Source organism: Sander lucioperca, chromosome 23 (genome assembly GCF_008315115.2).
Source record: "Sander lucioperca isolate FBNREF2018 chromosome 23, SLUC_FBN_1.2, whole genome shotgun sequence".
Lineage (NCBI taxonomy): Eukaryota > Metazoa > Chordata > Actinopteri > Perciformes > Percidae > Sander > Sander lucioperca.
The window spans coordinates 13052350-13067948 of NC_050195.1; the positions used below are offsets into that span (position 1 = coordinate 13052350).

General features: G+C 46.1%; 7 non-coding genes across 7 annotated transcripts; all 7 read left to right on the forward strand.

The window, feature by feature from the left end:
• Nucleotides 1-4466: 4466 nt before the first annotated feature.
• Nucleotides 4467-4549, forward strand: trnal-cag. The gene has a single exon. It is a non-coding gene; the product is annotated as a tRNA-Leu (tRNA).
• Nucleotides 4550-4788: 239 nt separating this feature from the next.
• On the forward strand, nucleotides 4789-4860 carry trnaq-cug. Its single transcript has one exon. It is a non-coding gene; the product is annotated as a tRNA-Gln (tRNA).
• A 3142-nt stretch (nucleotides 4861-8002) lies between these two features.
• trnal-cag lies at nucleotides 8003-8085 on the forward strand. The gene has a single exon. It is a non-coding gene; the product is annotated as a tRNA-Leu (tRNA).
• Nucleotides 8086-8501: 416 nt separating this feature from the next.
• Nucleotides 8502-8573, forward strand: trnaq-uug. Its single transcript has one exon. It is a non-coding gene; the product is annotated as a tRNA-Gln (tRNA).
• A 3135-nt stretch (nucleotides 8574-11708) lies between these two features.
• On the forward strand, nucleotides 11709-11791 carry trnal-cag. The gene has a single exon. It is a non-coding gene; the product is annotated as a tRNA-Leu (tRNA).
• A 416-nt stretch (nucleotides 11792-12207) lies between these two features.
• Nucleotides 12208-12279, forward strand: trnaq-uug. Its single transcript has one exon. It is a non-coding gene; the product is annotated as a tRNA-Gln (tRNA).
• A 3135-nt stretch (nucleotides 12280-15414) lies between these two features.
• trnal-cag lies at nucleotides 15415-15497 on the forward strand. Its single transcript has one exon. It is a non-coding gene; the product is annotated as a tRNA-Leu (tRNA).
• Nucleotides 15498-15599: the final 102 nt, after the last annotated feature.

A 15599-nucleotide genomic window follows, 5' to 3' on the forward strand; every position in this document is an offset into this window, starting at 1 on the left:
GCAGCTCCTCTTTTCACCCTGTGTGCAGTACCTAGGTAAGGACTACTAGCCAGTCAGAAGCAGAGTATGAGGGCGTGCCCTGACAGTACCTAGGTAAGGACTACTAGCCAGTCAGAAGCAGAGTATGAGAGCGTGCCCTGACAGTACCTAGGTAAGGACTACTAGCCAGTCAGAAGCAGAGTATGAGGCCGTGCCCTGACAGTACCTAGGTAAGGACTACAAGCCAGTCAGAAACAGAGTATGAGGGCGTTCCATGCTGCAGCTAGGCGAACATTATAACGTGTTACAAAGTGACGCACGTTCGTCACGGAAGTAAAAGCTGGACTACAATAGAGCTGTTTGGAGCAGTTTGTGAACAGTGTTTTCTGTTGGAGATGGTAAGTCCCTTTGGGGTGGACTTTGGGCTTTTTCACTTTGTAAACCTATTACATGCACAAAAAAAGATATATAACATAAAGGAATGGGAAAAAGCTAAAAAGACCTAATTTGAGCACTTCAAAATCTGCGAAGCGTCTGCCCCAACTTACTTTTGCCGACATTTACATATATCTTGTAACGTTACATAATCCATCCCCATACACCGGCGATAGCTAAAGGCTTTCAAGAGTGCAGATGCCTATCAATAGACTGTTGCAGAATGGGTGAACGACACTAGGATATGGCACTAAAAGAAAAAGATATATATATATATATGTATGTGTGTATATATATATATATATATATATATTTGAACATGCAATTTTAAACCTTCAACTCTGTCAACAATAAAGCATTTACTAACAAACTAAACAATGCTGAGGAGGCATGTGCATCTCCATATTTCTTCCTCAAGCTCTTCTTTGCTGGATTCTTTACTGATGCCTATTAATGTGGCAAATTGTCAAAGAAGTGATGACCCTCGACGGGCATGACGTGTTTCATTGACTGGAGGTCATAGAACTCTCCTTGATTGGCAGAGCACATGGAAACATTATTATCCATGCTGTCGACTCATTTGGCACCTGTGCCCAGTGCTTTTCATGCAGAGTCCTCCAAGAAGGACATCTTGAAATGGATCTTGCCTTCACTGCTAAATTGAAGAGCCCGTAAGTCATGCACAGTCAGATTTCCAGCTTTCTTGCCTGATCTGATGCTAATGAAGTAAGATCCATTCAGTTTCAGGAACTCATCATGCTTGAGCACCTTCACATGGTAAGGTGATCACCTGATTCCTGCTGTCTGGAGTATGATGACGTAGTCTCTCGGGGTGAAGATATCCGTAACTATTTTGCGTTCAATAGTACTATGCATGCTGTCACATTCCATTTGTGTGTGCCCTGCAATAAGATATTTCTGTGATATTAGTACCCCATATTTCCTTCTCATAACCTCAACCGTCGCTCCACGCTATGATCTCCTTGAGTTCTGGATGATTTCTTATCACACCTTCAAAATGGCGATTTTGCAAATACCCCGCTACTCAGGTTTCCCTCTGATTCGTCCCAAATGTAGCAGTACCCTTCCTTTGATTTCAAGTCGAAAAGGGTGAAGTTATGGATCTGCAGTTTCATTTTGTAATACAGGCTGCTGGCTTGGGTTTTTGGACACAGCAGCGCAGCTTGCAAGTCCACTGTCCAAACGGACTTCTCATTATTTGCAGAATCCTTGCCTAGATTTCTCTTGCCTCGCTTCATCTTTCTGGGTGACATGCGCATCTTACTGCTATTCCCATGCTTGAATGAAACACAAACATCACACTGATCTTTTCGCGGAATGAATACGAAATAGTTCTCTTCATGAAAGACATCTGTGAAATATCGTATTCCAACAGCCCTCACTCCAGAAGTTGCAGTTGCCTGCTGATTGGATGGATTCATTCATTATGGATTCATTATGCTTCATGTTACCGGACTAAGATGTTTACAGTATTTCTTTACTTTTGACCGTATTGTTTAAATCAACATCCTTATCCTCCTGTTCTGGAGTTGTTGCCACCATGGTTAGGTTGTCTTCATTACACATTAACACAATTATGTTATGATTACTAATATTATGTTCAAGTGAGATTTTCATTACATAAAAACACAAAAGTAAAGAGGATTCTTTGTATTTTTTGGTTATACACAGAATTTCTAGCTGTTAGATTACAATAAGGTATTCAAATATTTCTGTAATTTATGTAATGTGGAAATACTCTACATGAAATATTGTTTGAAAAGACAAAAGAGAGTTTACAGAAAGCCTATCACTTGTAACAGCCACAGATCCTGGAGCCTTTCCACTCTAATTCAATGAAGCTAGCTAAATGCTAGCTTTCATGGACTTAGCTTTTTTGCTGACTAAAATGCTGACTAAAAAGACTGAATAAAAATACTAAATAACTATACAATATTTATAGCCTAGCCTATATTATAGTTAACCTCATTACTTACCAATTGGGGACAAGCCCTGAATCATGGAAATAACTTCAGTGATAGAGTGATTTTCATTCTTCTTGAAGCAGCCGCCATCTTGAAAAGCTTATTAACATCACATTGTCTTTTGACTTAGGCAAAATAAAATGGCTTGAGTCACACTGTTGACAAAGGCCATTATACTACAGGGGTAGAATCACATGATCTGTTCAACTGAGGATGTAGGCGATTTACCAGAAATAGCTAGCATCATGAGGAGATGATTTAGGCAAGCAATTTTTGTCAAAAAATGACTTACGCCATTATTTCAGGAAGGTCATGATATATTTGCTAACAGGACATCAACTGTGTTACTGGCGACAAAGTACTGGGACATCAGGTGGTCCCTTTGAATACCGAGGTGCACCGGCTGGCCACACGCTCTGGGAATCTTGTTCAGATCATAGATGTTTTTTTAATGCCTTCATGTGGCAAATTGGTGGATTAGGAAACGTATGTACCATGGCAACGTACCTTTTATAAGCCGACCCACGATCTTTTCCTAAACCTAAGTGCATCAAAAGTGACGCCAATTGTCCCCACCAAGCGCGTTTAGATAAAACGTTTAAATATGACGCTAAAGGAGACTTTTAGCGTCAATAAAAACTCGCATTCGTATTTTACGAGTTGGGAGTGTTGCGTTTAGACCATTAAGACCTGGTTGTCAGTCTATTTCTCATGTGGCACGTACATTTTTGGACTCAGTTGGACATATTGAAGATATTTGCACAATGTTGACCCAATTGTCGTCTATTTCCCATCTGGCAGGGACATTTCAGGACTCAGGTGGACATAGTGCGCAGAAACATTGGTGGATCTTGATTCCCACCACAGGATTTAGCCTGTAATGCACATTAGGGTACAAAGTCAGTAAGATGCCTTCACATCCCGCGCAATGTATTGCCATTGTCAAGCACATTGCCACCCTGGTGACTTTCTTCCATGTCCCCGCCAAATGCGGGTGAATTTTGCAATTAGCGGGTAACACTGTCAATCTACCAGGTAACCAATGAAAATTGAGTGATTCAGACGCGTAACTATCAGTAAGCAGGGTACACGGTTGCTTACGGGCCTGGTCCAATCAGGGGCCCGCATCACTGGAAGACATTGATTGATTGACAGCCGAGTCCCCCTATCACATTTTCATTACTCACACAATCCCAGCAGTCCCACGTGCAGCCACTGACCAAGCGGGAGAGAACGGGTAAAATTAATTTCCTTGTTTCTGTTATGAAGGCAAGATGTGTGACTCGAACATCTCACATTTACCAACAAAACGTACAGTGAAAGACCGTGCAAAACATTTCAGACCGTCCTGCCAACATGTATACATTTTAACATCAATGTACACTGTAAAGTTTTTTCACTCTAAAGTCAGCTGCTGCTGTTTACATCTGTCGCCTGTCTGCAGCGGGCGGGGCTGTTGCTCCATTTCCCCCGCGACTCTCGAGCATGCACACAATCACACACGGTGGATGCAGGAAAAAACGCAGATGAGATGTACAGTTTAACCTAAATTGAGGACAGCTGCACTCGTTATTGTAAGTGCAATGATAAGTTAAATTGTGTTGCTGCAGTCAGAGTATACAGTGCTCATCCTGAAGGGGCCAGTATAGTGCATCAGAATTGCTTGTTGAATGGTCAACTAGATTTGGAAACCCCCTTTCCCCACAGCTTTCCGTTGTCGTATAGGGGTGGGGGAGTGGGTACTGTGTCCAACCATTTCTGTGTAAAAAACAACTAAAGAAGTCTCTTGGATGAGAGACAAAACATCTTTGGAGCACCTTTTACCAAGTCCAGCTGCCCTTGATTTGAACCCTTCCCTAGATAACTATTCAAGGGTAGCTGTATTTTGTCCATTAAAATCTGCGACGCGTCTGCCCCGACTTACTTTTGCAGACCTTTACATTTACCTTGTAACGTTACATAATCCATCCCCATACACCGGCGATAGCTAAAGGCTTTCATCATGACATATTTGATTTACTGTATTATGATTTTTGTGACAATTCCTACTAAACTTCTGTTTGTTAAGTCAGGATGGCCGAGCGGTCCAAGGCGCTGCGTTCAGGTCGCAGTCTCCACTGGAGGCGTGGGTTCGAATCCCACTTCTGACAACAAGAGTTTTCATCTGGAACTAATGTCTGAAACAGGATATTGGGAAAAAAAAGAACTTAGCAATTCCATGTATTTTAGGGCACATGAATATGTGCAAGATACGGAATTGTGAGTACAGCCCCACCTTTTGTGAGCATCTTCATTGTCAACCCATGTAAAGTTACCATGTGTTTGTACACAGTAGACCTATCTACTGCTGCATTCATTGTTTGTGGCAGGTCCTTCAAAGCCTTTTCTTGGTTCCATGGTGTAATGGTTAGCACTCTGGACTCTGAATCCAGCGATCTGAGTTCAAATCTCGGTGGAACCTGGTTTTAACCCAGAGTACAGGTGAAAAAAAAAATCAACCTTTCCACATCTAGCTTAAAGTAGGCTTAAAGCAGTTCCACACCGGGCCAATAATCGGCCGTTGGACAGTCTGGCGATGTCAGGTACTCGAGTCTGTTTGGTGTGTTTTCTGTGCCGTCGTCCGTTGTAGAAGCTGTCGTCCTTCATTTTCGCCGAACTGACATGCTCAGTCGGAGACAGGGCAGTTGGGACCGGAAATGGCAAGCGGCATGAGAGTGACTAAGCCTCTCAAAATCTGACGAAAATCTTTTAAACTGACCTTTGTCGATCTGAAATGAAGACAGATTCAGCAACTGCATGGCCTATTTCTCGCTTAAAATGTTTTTTAGAAACACGTTTCGGTGAACTATTTTATTACAATATGAGATCGTAATCTGAATGAGTCGCCAGTAATGGCCGTTCAAAAAATCCGGAAGCAGCAGCCAGACCCACGTGACGAGTTCGTCCAATCAGCTGCCGTTTTTCATTTTTTGGGCGACAATACAGATTAGCGCCGCCTGCTGTTATGGAGACGTGTTACGTCTCGTCGCTTTAGTGTGTTCCGATGTACTTTTTTGACCAACTCGGGGAGACTGATCAGTCCAACTGCCTTTTCTGCCAACGGTCGGCCGTCTGGTTGGTGTGTAACTACCTTTACAGGTAAAATGTCCATGGCCATCTAGACTGAAAACAGTACGTTGGTGGGGGCATGTTGAGGAGTCACCTGGTCTTTATGTTAATTTGAAGGAGCTCCAAATTTGACACTATTAACAGGAAGTGATAGGCTTTGAGTTACATGATACACACTTTGCATTCTGTCTTGTAATCACCATGAAAATTAGATTTCGCTGAGATTTGAATCAGAATCAGAATCAGAATCAGAAAGGGCTTTATTGCCAAGTACGTTGCACATACGAGGAATTTGTCATGGTGTTGTTGGAGCATGTCACACATACAAATATAAGAAGGATAAAAAGATATAAACAATATAAGTATAAACATATACACACAGTACGTATTAATAACGATAAAATAAATTTAAATAAATAGTAAAATAAGTTAAACAGTAGTGAAAAGGGACGCTACAGCAGAGTAGGTACAGTGGCATGAGGAGCCAGAGGTGGGGTGTGGAGAGAGTCAGGATGGATTCCGAGCCTTGTTTAGAAGGCTAGTGGCGGAGGGGAAAAAACTGTTTATGTGGCGTGAGGTTTTGGTCCTAATGGACCTCATCCTCCTGCCAGAGGGGAGTGGCTCAAAGAGCTTGTGTCCGGGGTGGGAGGGGTCAGCCACAATCTTTCCAGCACGCTTCAGAGTCCTGGTGGCGTATAGGTCCTGGAGCGGCGGCAGATTGCAGCCAATCACCTTCTCAGCTGACCGAATGACACGCTGCAGCCTGCCCTTGTCCTTGGCAGTGGCAGCAGCGTACCAGATGGTGATGGAGGATGTGAGGATGGACTCAATGATGGCTGTGTAGAAGTGCACCATCATTGTCTTTGGCAGGTTGAATTTCTTCAGCTGCCGCAGGAAGTACATCCTCTGTTGTGCTTTCTTGACGAGTGAGCTGATGTTCAGCTCCCACTTGAGGTCCTGGGAGATGGTAGTTCCCAGGAAGCGGAAAGACTCCACAGTGTCAATTGTGGAGCCACAGAGGGTGATGGGGGCAGGTGGGGCTGGGTTCTTTCTGAAGTCCACAACCATCTCCACTGTCTTTAGAGCGTTGAGCTCTAGATTGTTTTGCTTGCACCAGGTCACCAGGTGGTCAGCCTCCCACCTGTAGGCGGACTCGTCACCATCAGAGATGAGTCCGATGAGGGAGGTGTCGTCCGCAATCTTCAGAAGCTTGACGGACTGGTGACTGGAGGTGCAGCTGTTGGTGTACAGGGAGAAGAGCAGAGGAGAAAGAACGCAGCCCTGGGGGGATCCGGTGCTGATGGTCTGTGAGTCGGAGACGTGTTTCCCCAGCTTCACATGCTGCTTCCTGTCAGACAGGAAGTCAGTGATCCACCTGCAGGTGGAGTCAGGCACACCAAGCTGGGAGAGTTTCTGCTGAAGCAGAGCCGGGATGATGGTATTGAAGGCAGAGCTGAAGTCCACAAACAGGATCCTGGCGTAAGTTCCTGCGGAGTCCAGGTGCCGGAGGATGTAGTGGAGGGCCAGATTGACTGCATCGTCTACAGACCTATTGGCTCTGTAGGCAAACTGCAGGGGGTCCAGGAGGGGGTCGGTGAGGTCTTTGAGGTGTGAAAGCACAAGGCGCTCAAAGGACTTCATAACCACAGAGGTCAGGGCGACGGGTCTGAAGTCATTAAGTCCTGTGGTCCTTGGCTTCTTGGGGACAGGGATTATGGTTGAGGTCTTGAAGCAGGCTGGCACGTGACATGTCTCCAGTGAGGTGTTAAAAATGTCTGTGAACACTGGAGACAGCTGGTCAGCGCAGTGCTTCAAGCTGGATGGGGAGACAGCATCCGGTCCAGCAGCTTTCCTGGGATTCTGTCTCCTGAACAGTCTGTTGACGTCCCTCTCGTGAATGGAGAGAGTCGTCACTGAGGTGGGAGGGGGGGTGGAGGTGGAGGGGACCTTTAAGGAGGGCACTGGTGGGGGGGCCCAGGACCCTGCTGAGGTGGGCGAGGTGGAGGTGATGCACAGAAACACAACTTGTGTTTCTGCAGTCAGAGTATACAGTGCTCATCCTGAAGGGGCCAGTATAGTGCATCAGAATTGCTTGTTGAATGGTCAACTAGATTTGGAAACCCCCTTTCCCCACAGCTTTCCGTTGTCGTAGAGGATGGGGGAGTGGGTACTGTGTCCAACCATTTCTGTGTAAAAAACAACTAAAGAAGTCTCTTGGATGAGAGACAAAACATCTTTGGAGCACATTTTACCAAGTCCAGCTGCCCTTGATTTGAACCCTTCCCTAGATAACTATTCAAGGATAGCTGTATTTTGTCCATTAAAATCTGCGACGCATCTGCCCCGACTTACTTTTGCAGACCTTTACATTTACCTTGTAACGTTACATAATCCATCCCCATACACCGGCGATAGCTAAAGGCTTTCATCATGACATATTTGATTTACTGTATTATAATTTTTGTGACAATTCCTACTAAACTTTTGCTCATTCAGTCAGGATGGCCGAGCGGTCCAAGGCGCTGCGTTCAGGTCGCAGTCTCCACTGGAGGCGTGGGTTCGAATCCCACTTCTGACAACAAGAGTTTTCCTCTGGAACTAACGTCTGAAACAGGATATTGGGAAAAAAAAGAACTTAGCAATTCCCTATATTTTAGGGCACATGAATATGTGCAAGATACGGAATTGTGAGTACAGCCCCACCTTTTGTGAGCATCTTCATTGTCAACCCATGTAAAGTTACCATGTGTTTGCACACAGTAGACCTATCTACTGCTGCATTCATTGTTTGTGGCAAGTCCTTCAAAGCCTTTTCTTGACTTGCCTTTTCCCACATCCTCTGTGAATGCTTAGCTTACTGAATTACTTAAGTTAGCCAGTAATTTCTGCTTTTTCTTCGTATCTACTTTGTGATTGTCGTGTGCCTTTAATATCATACATGTGGATATTATGAAAGAAACTGCCTAGCGAACCCATGTAGTATTTTTCTATCGTGGTTCCATGGTGTAATGGTTAGCACTCTGGACTTTGAATCCAGCGATCCGAGTTCAAATCTCGGTGGAACCTGGTTTTAACCCAGAGTACAGGTGAAAAAAAAATCAACCTTTCCACATCTAGCTTAAAGTAGGCTTAAAGCAGTTCCACACCGGGCCAATAATCGGCCGTTGGACAGTCTGGCGATGTCAGGTACTCGAGTCTGTTTGGTGTGTTTTCTGTGCCGTCGTCCGTTGTAGAAGCTGTCGTCCTTCATTTTCGCCGAACTGACATGCTCAGTCGGAGACAGGGCAGTCGGGACCGGAAATGTCAAGCGGCATGAGAGTGACTAAGCCTCTCAAAATCTGACGAAAATCTTTTAAACTGACCTTTGTCGATCTGAAATGAAGACAGATTCAGCAACTGCATGGCCTATTTCTCACTTAAAATGTTTTTTAGAAACACGTTTCGGTGAACTATTTTATTACAATATGAGATCGTAATCTGAATGAGTCGCCAGTAATGGCCGTTCAAAAAATCCGGAAGCAGCAGCCAGACCCACGTGACGAGTTTGTCCAATCAGCTGCCGTTTTTCATTTTTTGGGCGACAATACAGATTAGCGCCGCCTGCTGTTATGGAGACGTGTTACGTCTCGTCGCTTTAGTGTGTTCCGATGTACTTTTTTGACCAACTCGGGGAGACTGATCAGTCCAACTGCCTTTTCTGCCAACGGTCGGCCGTCTAGTTGGTGTGTAACTACCTTTACAGGTAAAATGTCCTTGGCCATTTAGACTGAAAACAGTACGTTGGTGGGGGCATGTTGAGGAGTCACCTGGTCTTTATGTTAATTTGAAGGAGCTCCAAATTTGACACTATTAACAGGAAGTGATAGGCTTTGAGTTACATGATACACACTTTGCATTCTGTCTTGTAATCACCATGAAAATTAGATTTCGCTGAGATTTGAATCAGAATCAGAATCAGAAAGGGCTTTATTGCCAAGTACGTTGCACATACGAGGAATTTGTCATGGTGTTGTTGGAGCATGTCACACATACAAATATAAGAAGGATAAAAAGATATAAACAATATAAGTATAAACATATACACACAGTACGTATTAATAACGATAAAATAAATTTAAATAAATAGTAAAATAAGTTAAACAGTAGTGAAAAGGGACGCTACAGCAGAGTAGGTACAGTGGCATGAGGAGCCAGAGGTGGGGTGTGGAGAGAGTCAGGATGGATTCCGAGCCTTGTTTAGAAGGCTAGTGGCGGAGGGGAAAAAACTGTTTATGTGGCGTGAGGTTTTGGTCCTAATGGACCTCATCCTCCTGCCAGAGGGGAGTGGCTCAAAGAGCTTGTGTCCGGGGTGGGAGGGGTCAGCCACAATCTTTCCAGCACGCTTCAGAGTCCTGGTGGCGTATAGGTCCTGGAGCGGCGGCAGATTGCAGCCAATCACCTTCTCAGCTGACCGAATGACACGCTGCAGCCTGCCCTTGTCCTTGGCAGTGGCAGCAGCGTACCAGATGGTGATGGAGGATGTGAGGATGGACTCAATGATGGCTGTGTAGAAGTGCACCATCATTGTCTTTGGCAGGTTGAATTTCTTCAGCTGCCGCAGGAAGTACATCCTCTGTTGTGCTTTCTTGACGAGGGAGCTGATGTTCAGCTCCCACTTGAGGTCCTGGGAGATGGTAGTTCCCAGGAAGCGGAAAGACTCCACAGTGTCAATTGTGGAGCCACAGAGGGTGATGGGGGCAGGTGGGGCTGGGTTCTTTCTGAAGTCCACAACCATCTCCACTGTCTTTAGAGCGTTGAGCTCTAGATTGTTTTGCTTGCACCAGGTCACCAGGTGGTCAGCCTCCCACCTGTAGGCGGACTCGTCACCATCAGAGATGAGTCCGATGAGGGAGGTGTCGTCCGCAATCTTCAGAAGCTTGACGGACTGGTGACTGGAGGTGCAGCTGTTGGTGTACAGGGAGAAGAGCAGAGGAGAAAGAACGCAGCCCTGGGGGGATCCGGTGCTGATGGTCTGTGAGTCGGAGACGTGTTTCCCCAGCTTCACATGCTGCTTCCTGTCAGACAGGAAGTCAGTGATCCACCTGCAGGTGGAGTCAGGCACACCAAGCTGGGAGAGTTTCTGCTGAAGCAGAGCCGGGATGATGGTATTGAAGGCAGAGCTGAAGTCCACAAACAGGATCCTGGCGTAAGTTCCTGCGGAGTCCAGGTGCCGGAGGATGTAGTGGAGGGCCAGATTGACTGCATCGTCTACAGACCTATTGGCTCTGTAGGCAAACTGCAGGGGGTCCAGGAGGGGGTCGGTGAGGTCTTTGAGGTGTGAAAGCACAAGGCGCTCAAAGGACTTCATAACCACAGAGGTCAGGGCGACGGGTCTGAAGTCATTAAGTCCTGTGGTCCTTGGCTTCTTGGGGACAGGGATTATGGTTGAGGTCTTGAAGCAGGCTGGCACGTGACATGTCTCCAGTGAGGTGTTAAAAATGTCTGTGAACACTGGAGACAGCTGGTCAGCGCAGTGCTTCAAGCTGGATGGGGAGACAGCATCCGGTCCAGCAGCTTTCCTGGGATTCTGTCTCCTGAACAGTCTGTTGACGTCCCTCTCGTGAATGGAGAGAGTCGTCACTGAGGTGGGAGGGGGGGTGGAGGTGGAGGGGACCTTTAAGGAGGGCATTGGTGGGGGGGCCCAGGACCCTGCTGAGGTGGGCGAGGTGGAGGTGATGCACAGAAACACAACTTGTGTTTCTGCAGTCAGAGTATACAGTGCTCATCCTGAAGGGGCCAGTATAGTGCATCAGAATTGCTTGTTGAATGGTCTACTAGATTTGGAAACCCCCTTTCCCCACAGCTTTCCGTTGTCGTAGAGGATGGGGGAGTGGGTACTGTGTCCAACCATTTCTGTGTAAAAAACAACTAAAGAAGTCTCTTGGATGAGAGACAAAACATCTTTGGAGCACATTTTACCAAGTCCAGCTGCCCTTGATTTGAACCCTTCCCTAGATAACTATTCAAGGATAGCTGTATTTTGTCCATTAAAATCTGCGACGCATCTGCCCCGACTTACTTTTGCAGACCTTTACATTTACCTTGTAACGTTACATAATCCATCCCCATACACCGGCGATAGCTAAAGGCTTTCATCATGACATATTTGATTTACTGTATTATAATTTTTGTGACAATTCCTACTAAACTTTTGCTCATTCAGTCAGGATGGCCGAGCGGTCCAAGGCGCTGCGTTCAGGTCGCAGTCTCCACTGGAGGCGTGGGTTCGAATCCCACTTCTGACAACAAGAGTTTTCCTCTGGAACTAACGTCTGAAACAGGATATTGGGAAAAAAAAGAACTTAGCAATTCCCTATATTTTAGGGCACATGAATATGTGCAAGATACGGAATTGTGAGTACAGCCCCACCTTTTGTGAGCATCTTCATTGTCAACCCATGTAAAGTTACCATGTGTTTGCACACAGTAGACCTATCTACTGCTGCATTCATTGTTTGTGGCAAGTCCTTCAAAGCCTTTTCTTGACTTGCCTTTTCCCACATCCTCTGTGAATGCTTAGCTTACTGAATTACTTAAGTTAGCCAGTAATTTCTGCTTTTTCTTCGTATCTACTTTGTGATTGTCGTGTGCCTTTAATATCATACATGTGGATATTATGAAAGAAACTGCCTAGCGAACCCATGTAGTATTTTTCTATCGTGGTTCCATGGTGTAATGGTTAGCACTCTGGACTTTGAATCCAGCGATCCGAGTTCAAATCTCGGTGGAACCTGGTTTTAACCCAGAGTACAGGTGAAAAAAAAATCAACCTTTCCACATCTAGCTTAAAGTAGGCTTAAAGCAGTTCCACACCGGGCCAATAATCGGCCGTTGGACAGTCTGGCGATGTCAGGTACTCGAGTCTGTTTGGTGTGTTTTCTGTGCCGTCGTCCGTTGTAGAAGCTGTCGTCCTTCATTTTCGCCGAACTGACATGCTCAGTCGGAGACAGGGCAGTCGGGACCGGAAATGTCAAGCGGCATGAGAGTGACTAAGCCTCTCAAAATCTGACGAAAATCTTTTAAACTGACCTTTGTCGATCTGAAATGAAGACAGATTCAGCAACTGCATGGCCTATTTCTCACTTAAAATGTTTTTTAGAAACACGTTTCGGTGAACTATTTTATTACAATATGAGATCGTAATCTGAATGAGTCGCCAGTAATGGCCGTTCAAAAAATCCGGAAGCAGCAGCCAGACCCACGTGACGAGTTTGTCCAATCAGCTGCCGTTTTTCATTTTTTGGGCGACAATACAGATTAGCGCCGCCTGCTGTTATGGAGACGTGTTACGTCTCGTCGCTTTAGTGTGTTCCGATGTACTTTTTTGACCAACTCGGGGAGACTGATCAGTCCAACTGCCTTTTCTGCCAACGGTCGGCCGTCTAGTTGGTGTGTAACTACCTTTACAGGTAAAATGTCCTTGGCCATTTAGACTGAAAACAGTACGTTGGTGGGGGCATGTTGAGGAGTCACCTGGTCTTTATGTTAATTTGAAGGAGCTCCAAATTTGACACTATTAACAGGAAGTGATAGGCTTTGAGTTACATGATACACACTTTGCATTCTGTCTTGTAATCACCATGAAAATTAGATTTCGCTGAGATTTGAATCAGAATCAGAATCAGAAAGGGCTTTATTGCCAAGTACGTTGCACATACGAGGAATTTGTCATGGTGTTGTTGGAGCATGTCACACATACAAATATAAGAAGGATAAAAAGATATAAACAATATAAGTATAAACATATACACACAGTACGTATTAATAACGATAAAATAAATTTAAATAAATAGTAAAATAAGTTAAACAGTAGTGAAAAGGGACGCTACAGCAGAGTAGGTACAGTGGCATGAGGAGCCAGAGGTGGGGTGTGGAGAGAGTCAGGATGGATTCCGAGCCTTGTTTAGAAGGCTAGTGGCGGAGGGGAAAAAACTGTTTATGTGGCGTGAGGTTTTGGTCCTAATGGACCTCATCCTCCTGCCAGAGGGGAGTGGCTCAAAGAGCTTGTGTCCGGGGTGGGAGGGGTCAGCCACAATCTTTCCAGCACGCTTCAGAGTCCTGGTGGCGTATAGGTCCTGGAGCGGCGGCAGATTGCAGCCAATCACCTTCTCAGCTGACCGAATGACACGCTGCAGCCTGCCCTTGTCCTTGGCAGTGGCAGCAGCGTACCAGATGGTGATGGAGGATGTGAGGATGGACTCAATGATGGCTGTGTAGAAGTGCACCATCATTGTCTTTGGCAGGTTGAATTTCTTCAGCTGCCGCAGGAAGTACATCCTCTGTTGTGCTTTCTTGACGAGTGAGCTGATGTTCAGCTCCCACTTGAGGTCCTGGGAGATGGTAGTTCCCAGGAAGCGGAAAGACTCCACAGTGTCAATTGTGGAGCCACAGAGGGTGATGGGGGCAGGTGGGGCTGGGTTCTTTCTGAAGTCCACAACCATCTCCACTGTCTTTAGAGCGTTGAGCTCTAGATTGTTTTGCTTGCACCAGGTCACCAGGTGGTCAGCCTCCCACCTGTAGGCGGACTCGTCACCATCAGAGATGAGTCCGATGAGGGAGGTGTCGTCCGCAATCTTCAGAAGCTTGACGGACTGGTGACTGGAGGTGCAGCTGTTGGTGTACAGGGAGAAGAGCAGAGGAGAAAGAACGCAGCCCTGGGGGGATCCGGTGCTGATGGTCTGTGAGTCGGAGACGTGTTTCCCCAGCTTCACATGCTGCTTCCTGTCAGACAGGAAGTCAGTGATCCACCTGCAGGTGGAGTCAGGCACACCAAGCTGGGAGAGTTTCTGCTGAAGCAGAGCCGGGATGATGGTATTGAAGGCAGAGCTGAAGTCCACAAACAGGATCCTGGCGTAAGTTCCTGCGGAGTCCAGGTGCCGGAGGATGTAGTGGAGGGCCAGATTGACTGCATCGTCTACAGACCTATTGGCTCTGTAGGCAAACTGCAGGGGGTCCAGGAGGGGGTCGGTGAGGTCTTTGAGGTGTGAAAGCACAAGGCGCTCAAAGGACTTCATAACCACAGAGGTCAGGGCGACGGGTCTGAAGTCATTAAGTCCTGTGGTCCTTGGCTTCTTGGGGACAGGGATTATGGTTGAGGTCTTGAAGCAGGCTGGCACGTGACATGTCTCCAGTGAGGTGTTAAAAATGTCTGTGAACACTGGAGACAGCTGGTCAGCGCAGTGCTTCAAGCTGGATGGGGAGACAGCATCCGGTCCAGCAGCTTTCCTGGGATTCTGTCTCCTGAACAGTCTGTTGACGTCCCTCTCGTGAATGGAGAGAGTCGTCACTGAGGTGGGAGGGGGGGTGGAGGTGGAGGGGACCTTTAAGGAGGGCATTGGTGGGGGGGCCCAGGACCCTGCTGAGGTGGGCGAGGTGGAGGTGATGCACAGAAACACAACTTGTGTTTCTGCAGTCAGAGTATACAGTGCTCATCCTGAAGGGGCCAGTATAGTGCATCAGAATTGCTTGTTGAATGGTCTACTAGATTTGGAAACCCCCTTTCCCCACAGCTTTCCGTTGTCGTAGAGGATGGGGGAGTGGGTACTGTGTCCAACCATTTCTGTGTAAAAAACAACTAAAGAAGTCTCTTGGATGAGAGACAAAACATCTTTGGAGCACATTTTACCAAGTCCAGCTGCCCTTGATTTGAACCCTTCCCTAGATAACTATTCAAGGATAGCTGTATTTTGTCCATTAAAATCTGCGACGCATCTGCCCCGACTTACTTTTGCAGACCTTTACATTTACCTTGTAACGTTACATAATCCATCCCCATACACCGGCGATAGCTAAAGGCTTTCATCATGACATATTTGATTTACTGTATTATAATTTTTGTGACAATTCCTACTAAACTTTTGCTCATTCAGTCAGGATGGCCGAGCGGTCCAAGGCGCTGCGTTCAGGTCGCAGTCTCCACTGGAGGCGTGGGTTCGAATCCCACTTCTGACAACAAGAGTTTTCCTCTGGAACTAACGTCTGAAACAGGATATTGGGAAAAAAAAGAACTTAGCAATTCCCTATATTTTAGGGCACATGAATATGTGCAAGATA